The sequence below is a fragment of the Physeter macrocephalus genome, chromosome 10 (genome assembly GCF_002837175.3).
Source record: "Physeter macrocephalus isolate SW-GA chromosome 10, ASM283717v5, whole genome shotgun sequence".
Classification (NCBI taxonomy): domain Eukaryota; kingdom Metazoa; phylum Chordata; class Mammalia; order Artiodactyla; family Physeteridae; genus Physeter; species Physeter macrocephalus.
Genome location: NC_041223.1, coordinates 82,155,431 through 82,163,279, shown reverse-complemented (window position 1 = coordinate 82,163,279; position 7,849 = coordinate 82,155,431). Strand labels below are relative to the sequence as shown.

Below are 7,849 nucleotides of genomic sequence, written 5' to 3'. Positions count from 1 at the left end.
AGAAGCATACTAGCACTCCTATTCTTTATGTAATAGTTTGCATCAAAAACAAGGTCCTGCTGTAGAGCACAGGGAGGGAATGCTATTCAATATCCTGTGATAAACCATAATGGAAAAGAATATGAAAAAGTGTGTGTGTGTATATATATATGTATATATATATGTATATATATATATATATAACTGAGTCGCTTTGCTGTACAGCAGAGATTAACACAACATCATAAATCAACTATACTTTAAATTAGATGGATATCAAACAAAATGGAAGGCTCTTTACTGGAAAAAGGAATGAGGGAAAAAAAGGATGAGACAGGGTGCTTTTGGAGGGGGATGTATCATGTGCAGAACCCGGGTTAAGAAGCATACTAGCACTCCTATTCTTTATATGTATATATATATATAAAACTGAGTCGCTTTGCTGTACAGCAGAGATTAACACAACATCATAAATCAACTATACTTTAATTTAAAAATAAATTTAAAAAAGTAGACAAATGTTAGCACCCCTGTGTTCAACCTCGCATCCTTCGTCCAGACCATGTTTTCTAGACAATTTAGTTCAGCACAGTGTCTTATCATCCCGTGCTTATCACTACCCAACTAGGAGAGAAAAGAAGAGAAGACAGGTAAAGAAAGAATGCATATGTGGCACTTCATCAGTCTTCAATAATTTAGGACTGGAAAACTTTCCTAAGATTTCCTGACTGACAGCTGCTCTGCAACACATGCCCCAAGAACATGCTGGATTTTCTGCACAGGCCCTCTCCCCACTATGCATCATTTAAATGAGAGCTTTAGTGGTACGGGGATGGAGTGAGTGTGGATAAGCCAGCTATTGATACTTCCCAGGTACCACTCTCTTCTCATAAAAAGATGATGAGGCAAATCCTCATCTTGTAGGAGCCAGATTTGGTAGGAAAGTAAATTGATTTTCTCCTTCACTTGAACGGAAACAAAGGAGTTCTGCATTCACCGAAGATATAAGACTTTCTTAGCACAATGAAGATATTCAAGTCTGATGTTTTAAAACAAACAAGAAAATAAATGAGCATCCAAGAAAAAAATAATTTTGGTATCTGGTATAGCCAAAAAGACACTGCACTTAGGTCTCCAAATCTCCCAGATGAGCCACTTACTCGTCTTTGACAAAATACTTAAGCACATTAAGCCTCAAACTGTACAACTGTAAAACAGACTGGGACATGGGTGCAGACTCTACCTCCATTACTATTTTGTTAGGATAGTAAAGATGAGATAATGCACATGAAAGCATCTTTTTTTAAGCCTTCAGCATCGTGCTGATGTAAGACATTATTTTTGTACTGATACCTATTATGAGAAAAATAAAAAATTAACTCAAGACCATGCTGTATGGTTATCAGAAACACTGTACTTTACAATATTTGGTTATTTTAAGGATCTCCATTGCCATGGGCATGAACATTTAATCAGTCCCTGGAAGGAAAAAAATACCCCAAAAGTGCTTTGCCTAAGAAAAGCTGATAAAAGAGTCATGTCCTGTTTTTTTCTTAATCTTCCTGCAGCATCTTCCCACCCTTCCCGGCTGCATACTTTGCATACTTAAGAGTTTTAGGCCATTGAGAATACATATATGTATATATATACACATATATTTATATGTGTGTGTGTATATATATATATATATATATATATATATATTTAATGGCATTGGTGTAACAGAAGTAGATGTCATTATCATTGTTGGTAAAAACCTAACTTCAACTTCAGGGCCAGAATCTTCAGTCAAACCTGCAACCAGTCAAGTAAAGCTTGGTTTGCTCTGTGACAGAAAAGGCTGCTGAATCTGCATGGGAGTCAAGAACATTCTCTCCCTCAGGACTCTTCACTTCTGCTGATACACCTCACTGGTTTGATCATTCAGACAGACTCTTTAAAACAGGAGCAAGGAAATCATTGATACAAGACTAGAACACATGAAGGCTACCATAAAAGAAACTTAATTTTGCAGCTATTTCACATTATTGCTAATGTAGGCATGAAACAGACACACACATTTCTTGCTTACTTAGCAATGTCCTATTTTCCTTAGCTATTCTTAAAGACTGAATCAGGACACCTTTTTACATCCTTCTCCTTCTTGATTCTAAAAATACTAGGCTGAGGTAAAGTGATAGTGATAATATAAAAATAGGTACCATTTATTGAGTGTCTGCTCTGGACCAGGCAGTTCACATACATTTTCCTAGTACGTTATGACTCTCTGGGATGATTCCATTCCAGATTGATATCATCATTCTCACTTCCAGATCAGAAAAATAAGTCTCTGAAAGGTTAAGCAATTTGATCAGGTAACACAAGTAGCAAGAGGCAAAGCAGCAAAATGAGATCTTTAAAAAAAATTTTTTTTTATTTTTTCAGATTCTTTTCCATTATAGGTTATTTCAAGATATTGAATATAGTTCCCTGTGCTATACAGTAGCTCCTTGTTGCTTATCTATTTTATATACAGTAGTGTGTATCTGTTAATCCCAAACTCCTGATTTATCTCTCCCCACGCTTCCCCTTATTCCAGATTGATATCATAATTCTCACTTCCAGACCAGAAAAATAAGTCTCTGAAAGGTTAAGCAATTTGATCAGGTAACACAAGTAGCAAGAGGCAAAGCAGCAAAATGAGATCTTTAAAAAAAATTTTTTTTTATTTTTTCAGATTCTTTTCCATTATAGGTTATTTCAAGATATTGAATATAGTTCCCTGTGCTATACAGTAGCTCCTTGTTGCTTATCTATTTTATATACAGTAGTGTGTATCTGTTAATCCCAAACTCCTGATTTATCTCTCCCCACGCTTCCCCTTTAGTAACCATGAGTTTGTTTTCTATGTCAGTGAGTCTGTTTCTGTTTTGTAAGTAAGTTCATTCATATTATTTTTTTAGATTCAACATATAACTGACATCATATGATTTTTGTCTTTCTCTGTGTGACTTACTTCACTTAGTATGATCATCTCTAGGTCCATCCATGTTGCTGCAAATGGCATTATTTCATTAAAAGACGTCTTTTGGAATGACTTCCCATTTGCTAGTAAAATCCGTTAGCTAGGTAGCAGGGCATTTGGGAGACAGGAATACTGCTTTCTTTCATTTTCTTTATAACTGAGGAATACCAGAAAATGTGTTGTTATAACCATTGACACCGAACATCTCATAATGTCCATTTTTCTGCCTTTCTATGTAGTGGATGCGGCCAGTTTAAATTCTTTTGAACTAAAGACAGGAGTAGAGGAGACGGAGGAAGGGAAGGAAAGGGGGAAAAGAAACCTAAATGGAATTGCTTTTCCCTTATTATTCCCGAGCATCATGTCATCATTTTATGCATCAATTCTAGTTGTAATTAAAATGCAGAATATAGGGGTGATTCTCTTGTGGAAAGTTGTTTTATTAGTCAGGACTCTTTTAGCTGCAAGAGAAATAAAATTCAAATCAAACCAGCTTGTTGGGAACAAAGAGAGAAAGAGAGGATATTTGTTTGGCTCATGTAATTGGGGCTCTACTTCTAGGTGTCAGGAAACTTTAGTTTGAATATGATACTGAAAATTTGGTACATTTCAAGGGTCTATGGGCACTAAGATATTGGTAGTTTATAGGGTGCCATGAAATGTACCCCCTTCTCAAAAACTGGGACCTAAGATCGCTCTCAACAGAAAACAGAGTCATACAGAATCACAGTAAAGATACTAGCTCCAGGTCTGCCAGGATTGTCTGTTAGATATTGAGTCTTCTCAATATAAAGAAAGAATCTGTCGGAAGGGAACTGATCAGCTGTGGAAGCAAAAGGAGAAAGGAGAACATTACCATTATTCATCTAAGGAGTCTCTGAGTAAGGGGTGTCCTTGAACAGATACGCAGTTGTTGAGATGCTACTCATACAATGGAAGGAGCATGGGCTCCAGTCAGATAAACCATTCATCCTACAGATACTTCCTGCGTGCCCACTACTTTTTCTGGACAGTTAGGATGCGTCCACAAAAAAAACAAAAGTCCCTGCCCGAGGGACTTCCCTGGCAGTCCAATGGTTAAGACTTTGCCTTCCAATGCAGGGGGTGCGGGTTCAATCCCTGGTCGTGCCTCACGGCCAAAAAACCAAAACATAAAACAGAAGCAGGCAGCTGCTCAGTTGACTCTGCGTGTCCTGGGCTGGCTTCCAAGGTGCCACCAGGAGTTATTGGACCCTCTGAAGACAGTCCCTGGATCTCGGGTTAAAAATCTGTATTCTAATCTGAACTGTGGGAAGAAGGGTTAGCTCGTTGGTGACATTCCTACTTGAAGGACATCATGTTTTCCAAACTAGCACATTTGCAGACTGTTGCTGTCCTTAGTGGAGTTCATTCTCCAGTGGCTTCTGCTACATCTGTTGCAACTAAAAAACAGCCAAGGCCCTCCATCCTCTGATTACATTTTTGAATGGGAATCTAAATATGGTGTCCACAGCTACCGTCCTTTACCTATAGCCCTGGAGAGAGGAAAAGGTATTTACGTATGGGATGTAGAAGGCAGAAAACATTTTGACTTTCTGAGTGCCTACAGTGCTTTCAACCAAGGGCATTGTCATCCAAAGACTGTGAATGCTTTGAAAAGTCAGGTGGACAAATTGACCTTAACATCCAGGGCCTTCTACGATAACGTGCTCGGTGGATTTGAAGAGTATGTTATTAAACTTTTCAACTACCACAAAGTTCTTCCTATGAATACAGGAGTGGAGGCTGGAGAGACTGTTTGCAAACTTGCTTGTAGATGGGGATATACCGTGAAGGGGATCCCAAAATACAAAGCAAAGAAGGTTCTTGCAGCTGGAAACTTTTGGGGTAGAACATTGTCTGCTGTCTCCAGTTCCACAGACCCAACCAGTTATGATGGTTTTGGACCGTTTATGCCAGGTTTCGAAATCATTCCATATAATGATCTGCCTGCTCTTGAGCATGCACTTCAGGACCCAAACGTTGCCGCGTTCATGGTGGAACCAATTCAGGCATTGTTGTTCCGGATCCAGGCTACCTTGTGGGCATGTGAGGCTCTGCACCCAGCACCAGGTTCTGTTTATTGCTGATGAAATACAGACAGGATTGGCCAGAACTGGTAGATGACTGGCTATTGATCACAAAAATGTCAGACCTGATATGGTCCTTCTAGGAAAGGCACTTTCTGGTGGTTTATACCCTGTATCCGCAGTGCTGTGTGATGATGAAATAATGCTGACCATTAAACCAGGGGAACAGGGTTCAACGTAGGGTGGTAATCCACTCGGCTGCCGAGTGGCCATCGCGACCCTGGAGGTTTTGGAAGAAGAAAACCTTGCTGAAAATGCAGAGAATATGAGTATCATCTTGAGAAATGAACTCATGAACCTACCTTCTGATACTGTAATGGCTGTAAGAGGACAAGGATTATTAAATGCTATTGTTATCAGAGAAACCAAAGATGATGATGCTTGGAAGGTGTGTCTGGGACTTCAAGATAATGGACTTCTGGCCAAGTCAACCCACAGTGATATCATCAGGTTTGCACCTCTGCTTGTGATCGAAGAGGATGAGATTCTGGAGGCCATGGAAATCATTAACAAGACCATCTTGTCTTTCTGAGGGTGACAGTTTTCAGGGGCGCCTGGGAGCCAGCTGGAGACAGGCAGTTCATAAAGCTCTGCGTTTCTGCACTTAATGCAGGCATATTCCACTTCCCCCATGTCAAGCGCTTTTTAAAAAATACATGTTTTTCAGTTCATACATAATAGAATGACATTTATAAACGTGCAGTTTGCTGTGTAACACAACTAAGAGAATGTCCTGGCATCTTATATTCGATTAAGTGTTTGTGTGTGTGTGTGTGTTTGTGTGTGTGTGTGTGTGTGTCTGTGTGTGTGTGTGTCTGTGTGTGCCCAGCAACGAAGACCCAACGCAGCCCAAAAAAAAAAAAAAAAAAAAAAAAAAGAGTATGTTACTAAACTTTTCAACTACCACGAAGGTCTTCCTATGATTACAGGAGTGGACGCTGGAGAGAGTGCTTGCAAACTTGCTTGGAGATGGGGATATACTACTGTGAAGCGTATCCCAAAATACAAAGCAACGATTGTTTTTTGCAGCCAGAAACTTTTGGGGTAGAACATTGGCTGCAATCTCCAGTTCCACACACCCAACCAGTTACAATGGTTTTGGACCATTTATGTCAGGTTTTGAAATCACTCCATATAATGATCTGCCTGTTCTTGAGCGTGCACTTCAGGATCCAAATGTTGTGGTGTTCATGGTGGAACCAACTCAGGGTGAAGCAGGCGTTGTTGTTCTGGATCCAGGCTACCTTGTGGGCATGCAAGAGCTCTAAACCCAGCACCAGGTTCTGTTTATTGCTGATGAAATACAGACAGGATTGGCCAGAACTGGTAGATGGCTGGCTATTGATCACGAAAATGTCAGACCTGATACAGTTCTTCTAGGAAAGGCACTTTCTGGTATACCCTGTATCCACAGTGTTGTATAATGATGAAATAATGTTGCCCATTAAACCAGGGGAACATGGTTCTATGTACGGTGGCAATCCACTAGGCTGCCGAGTGTCCATCACAGCCCTTACTGTGATGCCTGGAAGGTATGTCTGTGACTTCGAGATAATGGACTTCTGGCCAAGCCAACCCATGGTGATATCATCAGGTTTGCACCTCCGCTTGTGATCGAGGAGGAGGAGATTCTGGAGGCTGTGGACATCATTACCAAGAACATCTTGCCTTTCTGAGGGTGGTGACAGTTTTCAGTGGCGCCTGGTAGCCAGCTGGAGACAGTCAGTTGACATCCTGTAAAAAGCTCTGCATTTCTGTGCTTAATGCAGGCATATTCCACTCCCTCGTGGCAAGGGCTTTTTAAAAAATATATGTTTTCAGTTCATACATAATAGAATGACACTTATAAACGTGCAGTGTGCTGTGTAACATAACTAAAAGAATGTCCTGGCGTCTTATATTCATGTGTGTGTGTGTGTGTGTGTGTGTGTGTGTGTGTGTGTGCTTTCTAAGGTGAGAAGCATCTCTCTATATAGACAGCCTTTTAATCAAGCCCCTCAGCACAATTTATATATGTTTTAATAATTTCCTTGCTGGTATAAATTGTTTGTATTTGAAAAAGTTCTATGAGAGTATTGCATAGAAGATTAGCTTAACCTCATAAAGCTGAATCATAATCATTGAATTTTAGGAAGGATTAATGGTTAAGCTTATATAAAACACTAGATTTAACTAAACTCCATATTGGCTAGCAGCAAGATGTATTCTATGAATGTCATTACTTTGAATGAAGAATTATTGTTTAACATTCCTAGATTATGTTTTAAGTGTTCGGTATAATTTGTAAAAAGTGTTCATTTTCAGTGTTTCTTTAAATTTAAAATAAAGCTCATATTTAAAATGTCTGTGCTGGGACCAGTGTGTGATTACTGCAGTGTTATCAATTACCTCACATTTTAAAGTCCTCTGAGAATGTTCTTACCTGCTTTATTTCATGTGTTTTCTAGAAAAACAAATTTTAAAAAGTCTCTTTTATTACTACCTTTTCCACTTTCAAAATAACTGCTTTTTTCCCATGTGTATACTAGTATTTACCATTTTTATTAAAGTGTCCTTCTTATGCATAGTAAAAAAAAAAAAACCAGAAGCAGTATTATAACAAATTCAATAAAGACTTTAAAAAAAAAAAAGGTCCACATCAAAAAAAAAATCTTAAAAAAAAAAGATCCCTGCCCAATATCATAGACTATAAGCATTAAACATAATAAATAAGTAAATCGTATAGTATGTTAGAAACCAAATAAAAAGGAAAACCTAA

At 38.8% G+C, this 7,849-nt stretch overlaps 2 pseudogenes; both read left to right on the top strand.

The window, feature by feature from the left end:
- The first annotated feature begins 4,319 nt into the window (after positions 1 to 4,319).
- LOC102989248 (ornithine aminotransferase, mitochondrial-like) lies at positions 4,320 to 5,623 on the top strand (annotated as a pseudogene).
- Positions 5,624 to 5,971: 348 nt separating this feature from the next.
- LOC112067405 (ornithine aminotransferase, mitochondrial-like) lies at positions 5,972 to 6,983 on the top strand (annotated as a pseudogene).
- The last annotated feature ends 866 nt before the right edge of the window (positions 6,984 to 7,849 follow it).